The 20,359-nt window shown below is 45.2% G+C and overlaps 1 protein-coding gene and 1 long non-coding RNA gene across 3 annotated transcripts in view; one reads left to right on the top strand and one right to left on the bottom strand.

The window, feature by feature from the left end:
- The window catches only part of LOC100621006 (RE1-silencing transcription factor-like), a 166,732-nt gene that overhangs the window by 27,473 nt on the left and 118,900 nt on the right, over positions 1-20,359 (bottom strand). The gene's annotated exons all lie outside the window — the stretch shown is intronic.
- The window catches only part of LOC110262108, a 29,189-nt gene that overhangs the window by 6,662 nt on the left and 2,168 nt on the right, over positions 1-20,359 (top strand). Inside the window, exons 1-2 of one of the 2 annotated variants that reach the window (XR_002346680.1) lie at positions 10,032-10,494; positions 13,397-13,524. This is a non-coding gene — a long non-coding RNA (uncharacterized LOC110262108). Of the gene's footprint in view, positions 1-10,031; positions 10,495-13,396; positions 13,525-20,359 lie in introns of those variants that run through there. The other variant, XR_002346679.1, reaches the window with a different exon arrangement.

Here is a 20,359-nt window from a genome sequence, read left to right as displayed (position 1 = left end):
TATCAGGTTAGTGATCTGTCACTGTCACTGCTGTGGCTCGGGTTCCATCCTGGTCTGGGGAGTTTCTGCTTGCCTGGGGGAGCAGCCACACAGATGACACACAGACTAGATTTTCTTATTTCATAAGACACCCTGAGTATGCACATCAATTAATGAGAAACCACAGCTGATAAGTTAAACAAATTACACCCAAATATTTTTAACAGAAAAATGTTAAATTGTTACCATTTTCCATGTAAGGCAAGCAGCTGAGGCCTAGTAGGTCTAGGCAGGTCTCTCATAGAATTTCTTAGGCGTGACATAGGCTGTTTATATACGCTGGTGGAAAAGAAAAATAATAAACCGGAGTTCCCGTCGTGGCTCAGTGGAAACAAATCTGACTAGCTTCCCCTGGCCTCGCTCGGTGGGTTAAGGATCCAGCGTTGCTGTAAGCTGTGGTGTAGGCTGGCAGCTGCAGCTCTGATTCGACCCCTAGCCTGGGAACTTCCATCTGCCGCAGGTGCGGCCCTAAAAAGACAAGAAAAAATAGTAAACCAAAATTGCTTTGGGAAGGTTACTATAGTTACCTTATCATCATCTCATTCTAAAATAACACCCAAATTGGATGGAGGGTGGGAAATACTTTAATGTTCTACTTTGAATGCTCCCAGATTGTCACATCTCTTCTAAAAAGGATTTGTATCTATATAATTTAGAAAATAAGATTTTTTTTTTTCTTTTTATGGCCACATTTGTGGCATAGTGCAGTTCGAAGGCTCAGGGTCAAATCGCAGCTTACGGCAATGCCAGATCCTTAACTGGCCAAGTCAGGCCAGGAATGGAACCTGCTCCCTCACAGAAACATCATCAGCTCTTAACCCACTGAGCCACAAGAGAAACTCCTGAAAATAAGAATTTTTTAAGTAAAATAAAATAATCCTGGACATCTTACAACACTATGTTTGGGGGAATGAAAATTGTTACAACTTTTTTTGGAGAATAAGTAGGCACTGCCAAACACACACACACACACACACACACACACACACACACACACACACACACACACACACACACACACAAGGCTTTTGACCCAGCAAAACCTCCCACAGTGTGTACAGACATATAAGAATGTTCAGTAAAGTTAGTGGTTGTTTTTGTTTTTTGTTTTTTGCTTTTTAGGGCTGCAGCTTTGGCATGTGGAGGTTCCCAGACTAAGGGTCGAATCGGAGCTACAGCCGCCAGCCTACACTACAGTCACAGCAATGCAGGATCTGAGCCTCATCTGTGACCTACACCACAGCTCATGGCAACATGAGATCCCTGAACCTGAGCAAGGCCAGGGATCAAAATCGCATCCTCATGGATACTAGTCTTCATTTTCACTGAGCCACAACTCGAACTCCAAAATATTAACGAGGATTATTTTGTGGACTGAGCTTATGAGAGAGTACTTTCACTTTCTAGAATATGCATTTCTATATTATGCATATCATGCATATGCTACAATGTTAATATTTAAATTGCGCTCAAATTTTCCCATGACTTGCTTCATTCATTCAACAATTACCTGGTACTCACAACGCGTCAGATTTGCCTTTTTGAATCTTTCCTCACCAGTGAAAATCAGGAGATGACCAAATGAATGTTTCCCGGTGCCAAAAATCCACATAGTAGAGAAAAACTGAGTCGAGGATAAACAGAGGATACTATTTGAAGGGTTCCTTGATCACAGTCCTGAGGAAGGCCTGCCACACCAGCCACTTTGGAAAAGAAAGAGCTAATAGTTAAAGCGAATTCCTTTAACTGTAATCACCACCCTCCAAGGCCCAGAGATTTCAGACTTAAAGTCAATGGAATTACCTCACCAATCACACACCTTCCACCTAATATTTTTGTAACTATAAACTCTTATCTTTGTATTCTATATGCAAGCTTTACATGAAAAAAAAACAAACCCAGAACTTCTTAAAGTTTATTTATTTTTTTATTTTAATAGTGTATCTATTTACTCAATACAACCAAAATATTCTCATTCAGTATATATTTATGACAAAATTATGGAGATAGTCTATCCTCTTTTTATCTTACTAAGTCTTTAAAATCCAGGAGTTCCCTGGTGGCTTAGTGGGTTAAGGATCTGGTGTTGTCACTGCTGTGGCTTGGGTCACTGCTGTGGTGTGGCTTTGATCCCTGGCCAGGGAATTTCCACATGCTGTGGGAGTGGCCAATAAATAAATGAATAAATACTTCTTCTTCTTGAAGTTTATTTTATTTATTTATATTTTTTGCCATTTCTTGGGCTGCTCCCAAGGCACTTGGAGGTTCCCAGGCTAGGGGTTGAATCGGAGCTGTAGCCACTGGCCTACGCCACAGCCACAGCCACGCGTGATCCAAGCCTCGTCTGCAACCCACACCACAGCTCACGGCAACGCCAGATCCCCAACCCACTGAGCAAGGCCAGGGACCGAACCTGCAACCCCATGGTTCTTAGTTGGATTCATTAACCACTGAGCCACGATGGGAACTCCTTGAAGTTTATTTTTAACACATAAACCATAAATAGGCAACTATGTGGTCACTCTTGGTGGTTTAGGTAGATAGCTGTGGTGACATTGATTACTCAATTTCAAGGAAGTGTTAAGAAAAAATAATGTTTAGTGATCAGGGAATGTGGGACCAACCTGGACACCCTCCGCTCTCACAACATCTGCTGCATACAAAGTACTGATAAAGGGAGTTCCCGTCGTGGCCATTGGAAACAAATTGGACTAGTATCCATGAGGACGCAGTTCGATCCCTGGCCTCTCTCACTGGGTTAAGGATCTGACGCTGCTGTGAGCTGTGGTGTAGGTCACAGACAGAGCTCGGATGTGGCGTTGCTGTAGTCGTGGTGTAGGCCGGCAGCTGTAGCTCCCATTTGACCCCTAGCCTCCATATGCCTTGAGTGTGGCCCTAAAAAGAGGAAAAAAAAAAGTATTGATAAAGATAATACAAATATGGGGACCCAGAAAATGGGAAGCTGCCCCAGTGGCCCAGCCCAGGTCACAAATCTAAACCTAAGTCAGACTGCACCTCCAGGAAATGCCGTGGGTCCAGGATCCTAACATACGGGATCACCATCCGCTGGCTCACTTTTAACCAGCTCACCTCACCTTGGCAAATAGGGCCTGCCACCTTTATAAGGAAATTGCCCACATCTTAGCAAATCGTGCCCTGTCTCTGCTGCCTCATCTAAGCTCTGTAAAACTCACTCTTGCCCCAAATCACTCGGGAAGAGATCTCCACTGTTTGTGAGGCGCTGTATTTCCCAATTCGTGGATCAAAGTCATTATTAAATTTTATTGTCATTTAACAGTATGGACTCCCGCTTTACTGAAGATTCAGAGAGGTTGTGCCTTGCCCCAGTTACGTGCCACGGAGCCCAGCAATGTGGCATTGTCTATGACCATGGCCATCTGAGCCAACACCACTCAGCTGAGTCTACCAGGCTGGGTAGACCGAGAGCCTGGAGCCCCAGGAAATTCTTGAACAGTTTCCTTTGCCAACTCTTTCAAAGGCCTTGAGTCTGCATCCATGCTTTAGTAGCACTGCATTTTATAGAACTGCTTCTTATAACTTTTTAAAATACATCAAAGGGAGTTCCCGTCGTGGCGCAGTGGTTAACGAATCCGACTAGGAACCATGAGGTTGCGGGTTCGGTCCCTGCCCTTGCTCAGTGGGTTAACGATCTGGCGTTGCCGTGAGCTGTGGTGTAGGTTGCAGATGCGGCTCGGATCCCGCGTTGCTGTGGCTCTGGCGTAGGCCGGTGGCTACAGCTCCGATTCAACCCCTAGCCTGGGAACCTCCGTATGCCGCGGGAGCGGCCCAAGAAATAGCAACAATAACAACAACAACAACAAAAAAGAGACAAAAAGACAAAAAATAAATAAATAAATAAAATACATCAAGGTAGAATAGTGTAATGAAGTTTACATATCCATCACTTAGCAAAACACTGCTCTTTTAAAATTAAAAAACTTGATATAAGGAGGAACATGAAAAAAGGTAGCAAGAGAGAAATGCACAACTGGCCTGTAGTCCAAGCCCTGCTACAAATAAGCTGTGCAGAACTGAAGAGTTTGTGCTGCCACAGGGGACTTAGCTTCCTGGTCATCTCAAACATTAAACCTGGAAACTGTGGCTCAAGTGTAGTGGGCCTGACTAGTATCAAGGACATGGGTTCGATCCCTGGCCTCGCTCAGTGGGTTAAGGATCTGGTGTTGCCGTGAGCTGTGGTGTAGGCTGGCAGCTGCAGCTCCGATTCACCCCCTAGCCTGGGAACCTCCATTGTTGCCAGTGCAGCCCTTAGATAGCAAAAAAAAAAAAAAAAAAAACACAACCCCAACAACCTGGAATGTAGAAGGGATTTGGGGGCACTGTTCAGGCTTTCCATCCTACACTTTGATTGTAAGTTCTGTCCCTTGCTCTGTCTGCATGCATTAAGCACCATTATCTCTGGCCTGAGCTGAAGTCCCTTTTCCCATCCTGCTACTTGACATTCTTTTCTTTATTCAGAGCCTTTAGAAAGTCAACTGTAAAAAATGCAGATCAACTCAACTGATCACATTGTTCCTCAGCTGACATCCCACCAGCCCCTCCTGCACATTTCTGTTAGGGAAAGTTTGAGCTATTGACCACGCCCATAAGGAGCTGCCCTACTCCTCCTCTCACCAGCTCCACCTCATTGGGCATTTCCAGGCTCAGATGACCTCCCCAGCTGTTCCAACCACCTGGTGGGTCCTCCGGGGCCTCAGTACCCACTCCCATCCCAACACAGACCCACTCTGCTTGGGCGACTTGTTCTCATTTCAGGAATCCACTTAAGTGTCACATCCTCTGGGAAGCCTTCACCTGAACGACATCAAGTCCTACTAGGACTGCCTGTCCTCTGTTAGCACCTGCCACTTGGATGTTCAGGCCCGAAATATGATTTATTTAACTATGCATGGCAGTCCATGACATCCATTAAAGGTGGATCTATGATAGTCTGGGCCAGGACGGGGTCACAGGAGGAGATAGGGACTTGGTAGGAAGACAGGGTAGGGGGTCCTGGAGAAAGAGAACACCCATGACTTTTTTTTTTTTTTTGGTCTTTTTAGGGCCATACCTGCAGCATATGGAAGTTTCCAGAGTAGGGGCTGAACTGGAGATGCTGGCCTACACCACAGCCACGGCAACACCAGATCCGAGCCTCATTTGTGACCTATACCACAGCTCATGATAATGCTGGATCTTTAACCCACTGAGTGAGGCCAGGGATTGAACCTGACCTACTAGTTCTTTGTTACTGCTAAGCCATGACAGGAACTCCCAGCCATGATATTCTTGACATAAGAGAAGCAATTTTTGGCCTAAGGCATTTTGTGATCTAAGCGTGGCCACAATACCTGCCCTTGAACATGTCTCAGTAATTAACGATCTTAAGGGAAGTGAAGGAATGCAGGAATGAAGGAGAAACAGTCAGGAAACAAGAGTTTGGCAATAAAAGAGGGCTATGGCAGTTCCCTAGTGGTCTAGAGGTTAAGAATCCGGCACCTGTATTGTCACTGATGTGGCAAAGATTTGACCCCTGGCCTGGGAACTTCTGCATGCTGTGGGTGCAGCCAAAACAAACAAATTTTTCCTTTAATAATATATCTTGAAACTGTCATTCTTTACAGATCTGTCTAGTTTTTTTTTTTTTTTCTTTTATCTTTTTTAGGGCCGCACCCGCAGCATATGCAGGTTCCCAGGCTAGGGGTCTAATCTGAGCTATTGCTGCCGGCAATCCCAGAGCCACAGCAATACCAGATCCAAGCCGTGTCTGCAACCTACACCATAGCTCACAGCAACACTGGCTCCTTAACCCACTGAGAAAGGCCAGGGGTCGAACCTGTAACCTCATGGTTCCTAGTCGGATTCATTTCCGCTGTGCCACGATGGGGAACTCCAGATCTGTCTAGTTCTTAATAACTTTGCCTAATCCTGTTTATCAAAATTTTAAAGCATCCCACAACCAAAATTAAGTATCTGCATACTGAAATTGTCTCCTTTATGTTTCACAAAGAAAATACATTTATTTGCCCTTTTTTTTTTTTTTTTTTTTTTTTTTTTTGGTCTTTTTGTCTTTTTAGGGCTACACCTGCGACATGTGGAGGTTCCCAAGCTAGGGGGCTAATCAGAGCTGTAGCCGCCAGCCTACACACAGCCACAGCGCCACAGCCACAGCAAAGCCAGATTCGAGCTATGTCTGTGACCTACACCACAGCTCACGGCAACGACAGATCCTTGATCCACTAAGCGAGGCCAGGGATCGAATCTTCAACCTCATGATTCCTATCAGATTTGTTTCTGCTGTGCCATGATATTTATCATTTTTACTGGGTTGTGTCTCCTAGAAATATTCCAGCAAAATTTGCTCAGACGTAGAGCCCCTGCTGCGGCCCAGTGGGTTAAGAATACAACCACAGCGCCTCAGGTTGCTGTGGAGGTTTGGGTTCCATTCCTGGCCCAGTGCAATGGGTTAAAGGATCTGGAATTTGATATCAGAAAACTGTTAGAGCTCATCAATGAACTTCGTAAGGTTGCAGGATACAACATTAATACAGAGACATCAGCTGCATTTCTCTATACTAACAATGAAAGATCAGAGAGAGAAATTAGGGAAATAATCCCATTTACCATTGTATCAAAAAGAATAAAATAGGAGTTCCCTGTCTTGGCTCAGTGGTTAACAACCCGACTAGAAACCATGAGGTTTCGAGTTCAATCCCTGGCCTCAATCAGTGGGTTAAGGATCTAGTGTTGCCATGAGCTGTGGTGTAGGTTGCAGAAATGGGCTCAGATCTCATGTTGCTGTGGCTGTGGTGTAGTCCAGCAGCTACAGCTCTGATTCGAACCCTAGCCTGAGAAGCTCCACAGGCCACCAGCGTGGCCCTAAAAAGATAAAAGAAAAAGACAAAAAAAAAAAAAGACGATACAAATATTTTCAAAATGACTATACCACTCAAGGCAATCTACAGAGTCAATGCAATCCCTATCAAATTACCAAGCACATTCTTCACAGAACTCGAACAAAATATTTTAAAGTTTGTTTGGAAGCAAAAAAGACCCTGAATAGCCAAAACCATATTGAGAAAGAAAAATGGAGCTGAAGGAATCAGGCTTCCTGACTTCAGACAATTCTACAAAGCTAGAGTCATCAAAACAGTATGGTATTGACACAAAAACAGAAATATAGATCAGTGGAAAAGGATAGAAAGTCGAGAGTTAAACCCATGCACCTATGGTCAACTAATCTATGACAAAGGAGGCAAGAAAATACAATAGAGAAAAGACAGTCCTTCAATAAGTGGTGCTGGGAAAAGTGGATAGCTACATGTAAAAGAATGAAATTAGAACACTCCAGGGAGTTCCTGTCGTGGAGCAGTGGTTAACGAATCCGACTAGGAACCATGAGGTTGCGGGTTCGGTCCCTGCCCTTGCTCAGTGGGTTAACGATCCGGCGTTGCCGTGAGCTGTGGTGTAGGTCGCAGATGCGGCTTGGATTTGGTGTTGCTGTGGCTCTGGCGTAGGCTGGCAGCTATAGCTTCGATTAGACCCCTAGCCTGGGAACCTCCATATGCCGCGTGAGCGGCCCAAGAAATGGCAAAAAGACAAAAAAAAAAAAAAAAAAAAAGAACACTCCCTAACACCATACACACACAAAAAAAACTCTAGATGGATTAAAGACCTAAACATAAGACCAGATACTATCAAACTCTTAGAGGAAAACATAGGCTGAACACTCTGACATAAACCACAGCAGTATCTTCTCAGACCCACCTCCTAGAATAATGACAATAAAAATAAAAATAAAGGGGACCTAATTAAACTTAAAAGTTTTTGCGCAGCAAAGGAAACCCTAAACAAAATGTAAAGACAATGGAGTTCTTGTCGTGGCTCAGTAGTTAAAGAATCCGACTAGGAGGAACCATGAGGTTGCGGGTTCGATCCCTGGCCTTGCTCAGTGGGTTAAGGATCCGGCACTGTCCTGAGCTGTGGTGTAGGTTGCAGAAGCGGCTCGGCTCTTGCATTGCTGTGGCTCTGGCGTAGGCCAGCAGCTACAGCTCTGCTTAGACCCCTAGCCTGGGAACCTCCATATGCTGCAGGAGCGGCCCCAGAAAAGGCAAAAAGACAAAAAAAAAAAAAGGATACAGCATTGCCGTGAACTGTGGTGTAGGATCTGGAGTTGCTATGGCTCTGGCGAAGGCCGGCGGCTATAGCTCCAATTAGATCCCTACCCTGGGAACCTCCATATGCCGTGGGTGCAGCCCTAAAAGGCAAAAATAAATAAATAAATAAATAAAGACAACATACAAATGGGAGAAAATATTTGCAAATGAAGAGACGGAGAAGGAATTAATCTCCAAAACAGATAAACATCTCCTACAGCTCAATACCAAAAAAACAAACAACCCTATCAAAAAATGGGCAAAAGGAGTTCCCATCACATCCTAGCATCCATGAGGACACAGGTTCCATCCCTGGCATCGCTCTGTGGATTAAGGATCCTGCGTTGCTGTGGCTGTGGTGTAGGCCACAGGGGGGGAGAAGATCTAAACATACAATTCTCCAAAGAAGACATACAGATGGCCAAGAAACACATGAAAAGATGTTCAGCATCACTAATTATTAGAGAAATGCACATCAAAACCACTATGAAGTACCACCATACACCAGCCAGAATGGCCATCATCAAAGAGTCCACAAACAATAAATGCTAGAGAGGGTGTGGAGAAAAAGGAACCCTATTACACTGTTGGTAATCTACCAAATCAATGCAATCCCTATGCAACCACTACGGAAAACAGTATGGAGGTTCCTCAAAAAACTAAAAATAGAACTACCATTTGATCTAGCAATCTCACTCCTTGGCATCTATCCAGAGAAAACCATAACTCAAAAAGATACATGTACTCCAATATTCACTGCAGCACTTATACTGTAGCCAAGACATGGAAACAACCTAAATGTTCATCCACAGGAGTGGATAAAGAAGATGTAGTCCATAGACACAATGGATGGAATATTACTCAGCTATTAAAAGGAAAGAAAGATGGCATTTGCAGCAACATGGATGGACCTAGAAATTATCATGCTTAAGAGAGCTTAGTCAAACAGTGAGATACTAACATCAAATACTATCACTTAGATGTGGAATCTAAAAAAACCATACAGGAATTCCCGTCACTCAGCGGTTAAGGAATCTGACTAGCATCCATGAGGATGCAGATTCAATACCTGGCCTCATTCAGTGGGTTAAGGATCTGGTGTTGCTGTGGCTATGGTGTAGGCTGGCAACTGTAGCTCCCATTTGACCCCTACCCTGGGAATATAAACTTCTTTGCAGAACAAATACTGACTCACAGACTTTGAAAAACTTTTGGTTCCCAAAGGAGACAGGTTGACAGAGGGAGGGATGGGCTGGGGGTATGGATGGAAATGCTGTAAAACTGGATTGTGATGATGGGTGTACAACTATAAATATAATAAAATTCACTGAGTCAAAAAAAAAAAAAAAAGCAGGAGTTCCTGTCGTGGCTCAGTGGTTAAAGAATCTGACTTGGAACCATGAGGTTGCAGGTTCGACCCCTGGCCTTGCTCAGTGGGTTAAGGATCCGGCGTTGCCGTGAGCTGTGGTGTAGGTCGCAGACGCGGCTCGGATCCTGCGTTGCTGTGGCTTTGGCGTAGACTGGCAGCTACAGCTCTGATTAGACCCCTAGCCTGGGAACCTCCATATGCCGTGGGAATGGCCCTAGAAAAGGCATAAAAGACAAAAAAGAAAGAAAGAAAGAAAGAAAAAAAAATTTGATTTGGGGGAGTTCTCCTGTGGCTCAGCATCCATTTGGATCCTGAGTTGCTATGGCTCTGGTATAGGCCGGCAGCTACAGCTCCGATTAGACCCCTAGCCTGGGAACCTCCACATGCCGTGGGAGCGGCCCAAGAAATGGCAAAAAGAGGAAAAAAAAAAAAAAGTAAAAGATCTGGCAATGCCACAGCTGTGGTACTGGTTGCAAAAGTTCAGATTCAATCCCTGCTTAGGAACTTCCATATGCCGCAGGCGTGGCCATAAAATAAAAAATCAATCAAAAAGTTTTTTAAAATTTGCTCAGACATAAAACCCACCAAATCTGATTATATATAAAAAGATCAAATTGAATTTCTTGGAGGAATCTCCCCGAAGTAGGGTTCTAGGAGGACAGTCAGTATGGAAGAAATAGAGTATATTTCACATACTGGTTTATTTTGTGATACCCAGTTTGAGGAATATAACACTTTTTTTTTTTCCCATTTACCGGAGGGAGATCTTTATCTGACAAGGGTTTGATAGATCAAATAAGGACACTTGTTTGCATGTGCAGATCACTTCTGAATGACCCCAAAAATTCCCTGGCATTGGATTAATCTGGAGAGGAATTCTACACCCTCTCACGTCCTCCCACTGCTTTACAGGTAAAAAAAATGTTTGAAATGACCATATTTCCTTTTTGGACTTACTTTTTTTTTTTTTTTTTTTTTTTTGTCTTTTGTTGTTGTTGTTGTTGTTGTTGCTATTTCTTGGGCCGCTCCCGCGGCATATGGAGGTTCCCAGGCTAGGGGTTGAATCGGAGCTGTGGCCACCAGCCTACGCCAGAGCCACAGCAACGCGGGATCCGAGCCGCGTCTGCAACCTACACCACAGCTGACGGCAACGCCGAATCGTTAACCCACTGAGCAAGGGCAGGGACCGAACCCGCAACCTCATGGTTCCTAGTCGGATTCGTTAACCACTGCGCCAGGACGGGAACTCCCTTGGTCTTTTTTTTTTTTTTTTTTTTTTTTTGTCTTTTGTTGTTGTTGTTGTTGTTGTTGTGGACTTACATATTTTGATGAAGTCTTTTTAGAGTTTAGTTTCTTGAAGTGCTGTAGGAGTTTAGATTGTGAACTGCAGCCTGGCACGTGCCATCAGCCTCCATGTGGAGTAAAATACGAGCCACTGCAGCTGCCCACCCACAGCAGCCCCTGAGCGAAGCTCAAAGCTCAGGGTGGGTGAGGCTCTCTGTGCTCTGGGAAAACTGGGAGAACAGGTCTTCAGATAGTCAGATATTTTTAAGAGATTTTATGAGCCCGATTCTTACATCTCCTCATATCTAAAATCCTTCAGTGATGACTGAGGTCTGTGACTAGTAGTGACCTTCACGGGACCAGCAGCAAACTTCTGTAAAGTCTGTGCCTGGCTGCAGCCCCTCCCGCTCACCTTTATCACATATCTCAATAGTCCCCTTTCCTCTTTGGGAGAATAGAGTTATCCAAACACTGCCTCCTGGGCTGCAGTTAGTAGGCAAAACAAAAGACATCAGGTCACCTGTGAGAACAGCCACTCCCAAGAGTGGACCAGCAAGCCCTGAGGGAACTCAGGGAAGAAACCTAGAAGACTGGCCCCCAGCTGAGGCACAGATCAAAGGAGTGAGTCCAGTGAGCCCAGACCTTCCATCTTCCCATAGAAGCTGGTTTTCTGTAAATCTGCTGTAAACCTGGTTATCTGTAAACCTTTTGTTCCTACTACCTGCCCTTTGTTGCAAACTCTCACATATCCTAGCTCCCCACTCCCCGCCTCAGAGCAGTTCAGTTTCTCAGGGCTATCTGAGGTGCTGTCTCCTGGGCTTAAGTCCTAATTTCACTCCAAATAAAAGTTAACTCACAACTTTCAGGTTGTGCATTTTTTCTTGCCTCTCAAAAGGAGAAATAATAGGGCTTTAAAACATGAGGAAGAGAATGAGTGAGTAGGTCTGATCCTATTTCTGAAAGGTCACTTTGGCTAATGTGAGGGAATAGATTATAGGGCAGAGTGGCCGTCTAAGGGGGGTTTCATAAGGCACAAAGGTCAAGTCATTCCTTGGCTCAAAAGCCTTTAGGGTCCCTGGAGAAAGAGAATTGGAAATGGCTTTCTTTTTTTTTTTTTTTTTTTTTTTTTGTCTTTTGTCTTTTGTTGTTGTTGTTGCTATTTCTTGGGCCGCTCCCGCGGCATATGGCATATCCCAGGCTAGGGGTTGAATCGGAGCTGTAGCCACCGGCCTACGCCAGAGGCACAGCAACGCAGGATCCGAGCCACGTCTGCAACCTACACCACAGCGCACGGCAACGCCGGATCGTTAACCCACTGAGCAAGGGCAGGGACCGAACCCGCAACCTCATGGTTCCTAGTCGGATTCATTAACCACTGCGCCACGACGGGAACTCCCAGGAAATGGCTTTCTTGACCTACGAACTCATTTTGGCCTAAAGCGTTTTGTGATCTAAGCCTGGCTGCAATTCATGCCCTTGAACATGACTCAGTGAGGCAGAATATTAACTCAGGTATTCAGTGTAGGAACAAGGGCTCCGATACCTTCTTTTGATATGGATATTTATTAATATTTGTGGCTTAAGGGCTCCAGGGAGTAACATCCCCACAGGCCTTGTTTACTATAGGGAGTGTACCTACACCCGGATGGACATTAATCCCTAACCCCCTGTGACTCAGTTTACGGGAAGAAAGGACAAAGAAACCATGAGACTTACGGGACATTTCCACCCCTAAGACCCTATTGGACAAGAACTGATATAGATAATTGAACAAAGCCAATGGGAGAAAAAAAAACACATTTTTCTGTCTGAACCCCACATTGGTAGCCTCCCCATCTTTAAGAGATAAAAACCCCTGCAGGACAATAGAGAAAGGGGGTGCTTCTCCCCGCTCCCAGCAGTCCTGGAAGCTATTTGCTTTCCTTTAATACTTTGCTTGCTTGCTGCCTGTGTGTTAGCGGAGTTCATTCTCCCACTGCTGTGAACAAGAACCCGGATTCCATATCATCAGTACAATATTTTTTTGGTCATGCCTGTGGCACGCAGATGTTCCTAGGCCAGGGATCAAACCCACACCACAGCAGTGACAATACAGGGTCCTTAACTCACTCAGCCATCAGAGAACTCCAGTAATTAATGGCTTTAAGGGAGAAGCACACAGGAAACAATAGTGCAGCCTTGGGGCAGGGTCCTGGCTCCTCAAGGGACACTCAAAATAATATACCTTTACCCCTGCAGGAACCAAGACCACCTCCCCCACCGCCACCAGGTGGAGGGTAGAGTTATGATGCCAACCTTGAGGTTTTGGTCCAGGAAAGCTTGGACTCTGCTGACCTTTGCCCCAATTCAGTGCTGAATTCTCTCCTGTTCAAGGACCCTCATGAAGATGTTTATACCTTTACATTAACAGGGTCCCAATTTTGCTGTGAGGAAGACCCTGCTTTGGGAAAGCTCCCGGTGTTCTCCTTACTTGCTACCAGTAATCAATGCTTCCTTCTCCTGATGTTCGTATTTTGTTTGTATCTACTAGCTCGGACAGCCACGAAGAGGCTGACTCAGTTTTCGGGTAACAGCCAGCTTCCGGACTGAAGAGCCCTAAGTCAGCAACAGAGATGTCAATGGTTTGATGCATGGCGGGATCTTACAAGTCTGCAGCAGGTACGGTGGTTGACACCCCAGCCTGGGTGGCAGTCTCCAGTGGGGCGGGGGGAGGAAGCTGCCAGTTAAGGGGGAACTGACCTCAGGATGGCTCTTGGGTTACCAGGGAAACTTGCAGAGGGCACACCCCTCATGCCCCTTTGAAGAGAGATCACTAGCTGGGGCCTGAGGCACACGTGTAGGAGGTCAGGCGGGCGAGTCAGGTGCAGGAAGCAGGCACTGGTCCAGCAAGTGGTGAACAGAGAGCAAGAGGGCAGCCATCTTGGAAGGCCTGACCATCGAGGGGGCTTCACTAGGGCAGGGGTTTCATTGTTTTCAGCACTGCTACAGGCCCTACGCTTAGCAGAGCTTCATAGAAGCATGCTGATAATACTGGTTATTGAGTCATTGGCTCTTGGTTTTAGGATCAATTAAAAACTTTTTACCCTGGTCTTCAAGACCTATCTGGGGCAGTCCAGCCTCATCTAATCCTCGTTGCCAGGAGGTTTTACTGTGGCCACACTGATCCTGCTGTAATTTTCTCAATCGCAGAATTCCCTGCCTAGAAGGATCTCAATATCCTTTTTTCTTAGCCAGCTCCTTTTCAAACTCCAGTGCCAGCCTTTTTTTTTTTTTTTTTTTTTTTTTTTTTTTTTGGCGATGCCCACAGCATGTGGAAGTTCCCAGGCTAGGTATTGAACTCATGCCACAGAAGTGAACAGAGCCACAGCAGTGACAACACCAGATCCTTAACCCAATGAGCAACCAGGGAACTCCAAGTCTCCGCTTTTACATGATTTTTCAGGAAGCCTTTTCTTGACACCTTTAGATTCTAAAAACAAATACCCAGTTTTTTGCCTTCTTAATGTTTATCATGAATAATTTTTCTTTTTATTTATAGTAAAATCCTTTTTCTGCTTTTTAGGGCTACATGTATGGCACATGGAGATTCCCAGGCTAGGGGTTAAATCAGAGCTATGCCAGAGCCACAGCAATGCCAGATCTGAGCTACGTCTGCGACCTACACCACAGCTCACAGCAAAGCTGAATCCTTAACCCACCGAGCAAGGCCAGGGATCGAACCTGCATCCTCCCGTATGCTAGTTGGGTCCATTCCTGCTGAGGCAGGCCGGGAACTCTGGAATCCTGATGATCTTGCTAAAGTCCCCAAGATGAGAGGCCTGCTGCCACCACACTGAGCTGCCGTACAGAGTCATTAGGTGTGATGCTTGAGAGAACTTCTACATAAGTGTGGCAGCTGCAGCTTGGCACATGCCATCAGCCTCCATGTGGAGTAAAACATGAGCCACTGCAGCTGCCCACCCACAGCAGCCCCTGAGCGAAGCTCAAAGCTCAGGGTGGGTGAGGCTCTCTGTGCTCTGGGAAAACTGGGAGAACAGGTCTTCAGATAGTCAGATATTTTTAAGAGATTTTATGAGCCCGATTCTTACATCTCCTCATATCTAAAATCCTTCAGTGATGACTGAGGTCTGTGACTAGTAGTGACCTTCACGGGACCAGCAGCAAACTTCTGTAAAGTCTGTGCCTGGCTGCAGCCCCTCCCGCTCACCTTTATCACATATCTCAATAGTCCCCTTTCCTCTTTGGGAGAATAGAGTTATCCAAACACTGCCTCCTGGGCTGCAGTTAGTAGGCAAAACAAAAGACATCAGGTCACCTGTGAGAACAGCCACTCCCAAGGGTGGACCAGCAAGCCCTGAGGGAACTCAGGGAAGAAACCTAGAAGACTGGCCCCCAGCTGAGGCACAGATCAAAGGAGTGAGTCCAGTGAGCCCAGACCTTCCATCTTCCCATAGAAGCTGGTTTTCTGTAAATCTGCTGTAAACCTGGTTATCTGTAAACCTTTTGTTCCTACTACCTGCCCTTTGTTGCAAACTCTCACATATCCTAGCTCCCCACTCCCCGCCTCAGAGCAGTTCAGTTTCTCAGGGCTATCTGAGGTGCTGTCTCCTGGGCTTAAGTCCTAATTTCACTCCAAATAAAAGTTAACCCTCAACTTTCAGGTTGTATTTTTTTGTTTGTTTGTTTGTTTTTGATTTTGAGGGCCGCATATGGAGATTCCTGGGCTAAGGGTGTAATCAGAGCTACAGCTTCGGCCTACACCACAGCCACAGAAACGCCAGATTCGAGCCACGTCTATGACCTACACCACAGCTCACAGCAACACCAGATCCTTAACCCACTGAGCAAGGCTAGGGATCAAACCCGTAACCTCATGATTCCTAGTCAGATTCATTTCTGCTGCACCACGATGGGAACTCCCACAGGTTGTATTTTTTAAGTCAACAAGTGGAATGTGCATTCTAGAGACCGAGTGCCTGGGCTCAAATCCCAGCTGTTTCATTAAGGAGCACAATGACCTTGGGCAATTAGTATCATTCTGAGTCTCAGTTTCTTCACCTGTCAAATGGGGATAGATAGTAGTACTTGCTTTATAAGACTATCATACTATCTTGAATAAAGACTATTGTTGTTCCCTTGTGGCTCAGCGGGTTAAGGATCTGGTGTCACTGCTTTGGCACTGGTAACTGCTCTGGCATGAGTTCAGTCCCTGGCCTGGGAATTTCTGCATGCCACCAATGCAGCTGCGTCCCCCCCTCCCCCGACCCCTGCCAAAATGCAGGAGTTTCTGCTGTGACGCAACAGGATCAGTCATGTCTCTGATAGTGCCAGGAGATCTTGGGCCTGGCATAGCAGGTTAAAGGATTCAGCCTTGCCTCAAATGCAGCACAAGTCACAACTGTGGCTCAGATCTGATCCTTGGCCTGGGAACTCCATATGCTGCAGGGCAGCCAAAAAAGAGAGGGAAAAAAAAAAAAAAAGAAAAGCAGAGTCTAGGAGTTCCCTGCTCGTCCAGTGGTTAGGATTTTGTGTTTTCAATGCTGCGGCACAAATTCAATCCCTGAAAACTGAGATCCCACATCAAGCCCCTGTTCACTATGACAAAAAAAAGAAAGAAAGAAAGAAATCTGATGCCTAACCCAGAACTACTGCATAAGAAATTGCATTTTGTTTTGGTTTTGTTTTTTGCTTTTTTTTTTTTTTTTGTCTTTTTGCCATTTCTTGGGCCGCTCCCACGGCATATGGAGGTTCCCAGGCTAGGGGTCGAATCAGAGCTATAGCCACAGGCCTACACCAGAGCCACAGCAATGCAGGATCTGAGCTGCGTCTGCAACCTACATCACAGCTCACGGCAATGCCGGGTCCTTAACTCACTGAGCAAGGCCAGAGATCGAACCAGCAACCTCATGGTTCCTAGTCCGATTTGTTAACCACTGTGCCACGACAGGAACTCCTAAGCTCGTTTTTAAGTATTCAACTTTTTTCAAAGAGCTCGGCTTTCATATTGATAAGTAGGATCAAAATAATGACAATGTTAAGGACACATTATTTTAGATTGGGCTCTATGACAAAGTCATCTCCAAGAACAAAGGTCAAAAAAAGAGGTGAAGTGGTTTCTCTTGCCATATTTTTTTTTCCTTCCAGAATCAATGGAAGCCACTTTTTTTGTTTTGTTTTTTTTTGTTTGTTTGTTTGTTTGTTTTTTAGGTCCACACCCATGGCATGTGGAAGTTCCCAGGTAAGTGGTCGAATTGAGCTACAGCTGCCGACCTATACCACAGCCACAGCAACTCGGGATTCCAGCCACATCTGTGACCTACATCACAGCCTGTGGCAACTCTGGATCCTTAACCCATTGTGCCAGGCTGGGGATTGAACCTGTACAATGTGAGACCCTTAATCCGCTGTTCCACGGTGGGAGCTCCTCTCTTCCTATTTCTTAACAATTCATGCTACATTATTTGTAGACGACCTAGCAATCTCTATGACAATTTGTTCCTGTACTATTCCAGTCAAGGGTGAAATAATTTTTTTTGGCTGCACCCATGGCATGTGTAAGTTCCCAGGCCAGGCGTCAAACCCTCACCATAGTAGTGACCTGAGACACAGCTATGACAATGCTGGATCCTTAACCCACTGCACTACAAGGGAACTCCAAGAGTCTGATAATTTTAAAATTTTCTTTCTGTGAATTCTTGGTCCCAAAGAGATTTTTATAACCTCTTCTACCTGCACCTCTCTCTAATTGTCCAGGTTTGCAAGTACTTTTTTTTTTTTTTTTTTTGCCATTTCTAAGGCCATTCCCGCAGCATATGGAGGTTCCCAGGCTAGGGGTCCATTCGGAGCTGTAGCCACTGGCTTACGCCAGAGCCACAGCAACACAGGATCTGAGCTGCGTCTGCAACCTACACCACAGCTCATGGCAACGCCGGATCCTTAACACTGAGCAAGGCCAGGGATTGAACCTGCAACCTCATGATTCCTAGTCGGATTCATTAACCACTGAGCCACGACGGGAACTCCAAGGTTTTCAATTTTAAATAATGTTAGGACTGGGCTCAAAAAGACACTGAGAAGTTGATGATGACAGGCATTGATTACTACTTGGACATATGTGAGACATGATTAATTAAGGAAGGCAGCAGGAGCCCAGAGTTCAGCTTTCTTCAGTAGGGCTGGCATCTTCCATCTTACTGGGAAATGGCCAACAGTGGAAATTTGGAGAGTTAGGAGCCCCTAGTCCTTGACTAATTGTTGAGGTGTGATGGGCTGAAGATCAGGACATCTTTTTTTTTTTTTTTTTTTTTGTCTCTTTTGCCTGTTCTAGGGCCACTCCTGCGGCATATGGAGGTTCCCAGGCTAGTGGTCTAATCAGAGCTGTAGCTGCCTACGCCAGAGCCACAGCAATGTGGGATCTGAGCCGCGTCTGCAACCAGCACCACAGCTCATGGCAACCCAGATCCTTAACCCACTGAGCAAGGCGAGGGATCGAACCTGCAACCTTCCTAGTTGGATTCGTTAACCACTAAGCCACAACGGGAACTCCAGGACATCTATTAAGCTGCTAAAAAGTTCATAATGAGGGACTTTAAATAGTCTTAAAATTTCAGGTATTTCCTTCCAATCATGATGCATTAAAGGTGTTTTATTCCAGTATAACTAAACGGATATGTTGAATTAGAATTTTTTATGTCCATGCCCGTGAATGCACTGTCCTAGTGTCAATTACTGAGCATACTGCCCCAAAGAAGCCAGTAATATTTTTTGCCTGGGGGGGGGTGTGTGCCTGCAACTGCAGCTTGTGGAAGTTCCCGGGCCAGGGATCAAAAGCGAACCACAATAGCACCCCAGCCACAGAAGCGACAATGCTAGATCCTTAACCTGCTGAGCTATAACGGAACTTTTTTTTTGCAAGCTAGTAATCTTTTTTTTTTTTTTTCTTTCCTCTTTTTTCTCTTTCGAGATGAACCTATAGCATATGGAAGTTCCCAGGCTGGGGTCAAATTGGAGCTGAAGCTGCAGGCCTATGCCACAGCCACAGCAATGCCAAATTCGAGCCACATCTGTAACCTACCCCATAGCTCACGGCAACACCAGACCCTTAACCCACTGAGCTAGGCCAGGGATCAAACCTGAGTCCTCTTGGATACTAGTTTGGTTCTTAACCTGCTGAGCCACAGCAAGAACTCCCAAGCCAGTAATCTTGAATGCTATTTCCCCATTCTCTCAAAGCTTCTCATAGTAGAAGGAATATATATATATATATATTTATTTATTTATTTATTTTTGTCTTTTTGCCATTTCTTGGGCTGCACCCACAGGATATGGAGATTCCCAGACTAGGGGTTGAATCAGAGCTATGGCTGCCAACCTACACCACGGCCACAGCAACGCAGGATCCAAGCCACATCTGCAACCTACAGGCAATGCTGGATTCTTAACCCACTGAGCAAGGCCAGGGATTGAACCCAAATCCTCATGGTTCCTAGTTGGATTCATTTCTGGTGCTCCAAGACAGGAATTCCTCTTTTATTTTAAATGTTAAGATATAAGTACTATTTTATCAAATGTTTACTATTTTACTTTTCTAAACTTGGGCTTTACCTACTTTTAAAATAACCATAGATGAAATGCCCATAGTGGCTCATAGGAAATGAATCTGACTAGCATCCACGAGGTTGCGGATTAGATCTGTGGCCTTGCTCAGTGGGTTAAGGATCTGGTGTTGACGTGAGCTGTGGTGTAGGTCACAGACACGGCTTGGATCTGGTGTTGCTGTGGTTGTGGTATAGCCCAGTGACTACAGATCTGACTGGATCTCTAGCCTGGGAAACTCCATATGCCTCGGGTATGGCCCTAAAAAGCCAAAAATAAATTAAATAAATAAATAAATTAAATAAAATAACCATAGAAGAGGAACCATTGAAAAAATGAAAAGAAAGTCTACTGGAGTTAATGTACAAAATATATAAACAGTTCAGGAGTCCCCGCTGCAGCAGGCACAAGGTTAGTGCTCTGGCTTATCTCTGTGGTGGTGCTGGTTGATCCCCACCTGGCACAGTGGGTTAAGGATTCGGTGTTGATGTAACTTCAGCACTTGAAACAGTTGCACTAGATATTGAACCTATGTCACCACAGAGAAAACACTGGGTCCCTAACCTGCTGTGACGCAGTGTCCAACTGTAGTGGCTCAGGTCACTACAGAGGTGCAGATTCAATTCCCAGCCAGGTACAGTGGGTTAAAGGATCTGGTATTGCTGCAGCTATGACATAGGTCACAATTGCGGTTCAGATTCAATCCCTTGACCAGGAACTTCCATATGCTGCAGGTACAGCCATAAAAATTAAAAAAAAAAAAAAAAAAAAGAGAGATCACTGTTTGAAGATGACATAATACTATATTTAGAAAATCCTAGACAAAAAAAAAAAAAAAGGAGTTCCTCTCATGGCACAGTGGAAACAAATCCAACTAGGAATCATGAGGGGGCACGTT

This window comes from Sus scrofa, chromosome 8 (assembly GCF_000003025.6).
Source record: "Sus scrofa isolate TJ Tabasco breed Duroc chromosome 8, Sscrofa11.1, whole genome shotgun sequence".
Lineage (NCBI taxonomy): Eukaryota > Metazoa > Chordata > Mammalia > Artiodactyla > Suidae > Sus > Sus scrofa.
The sequence above is the reverse complement of the archived record's forward strand: the minus strand, read 5'-3'. Positions and strand labels throughout refer to the sequence as shown.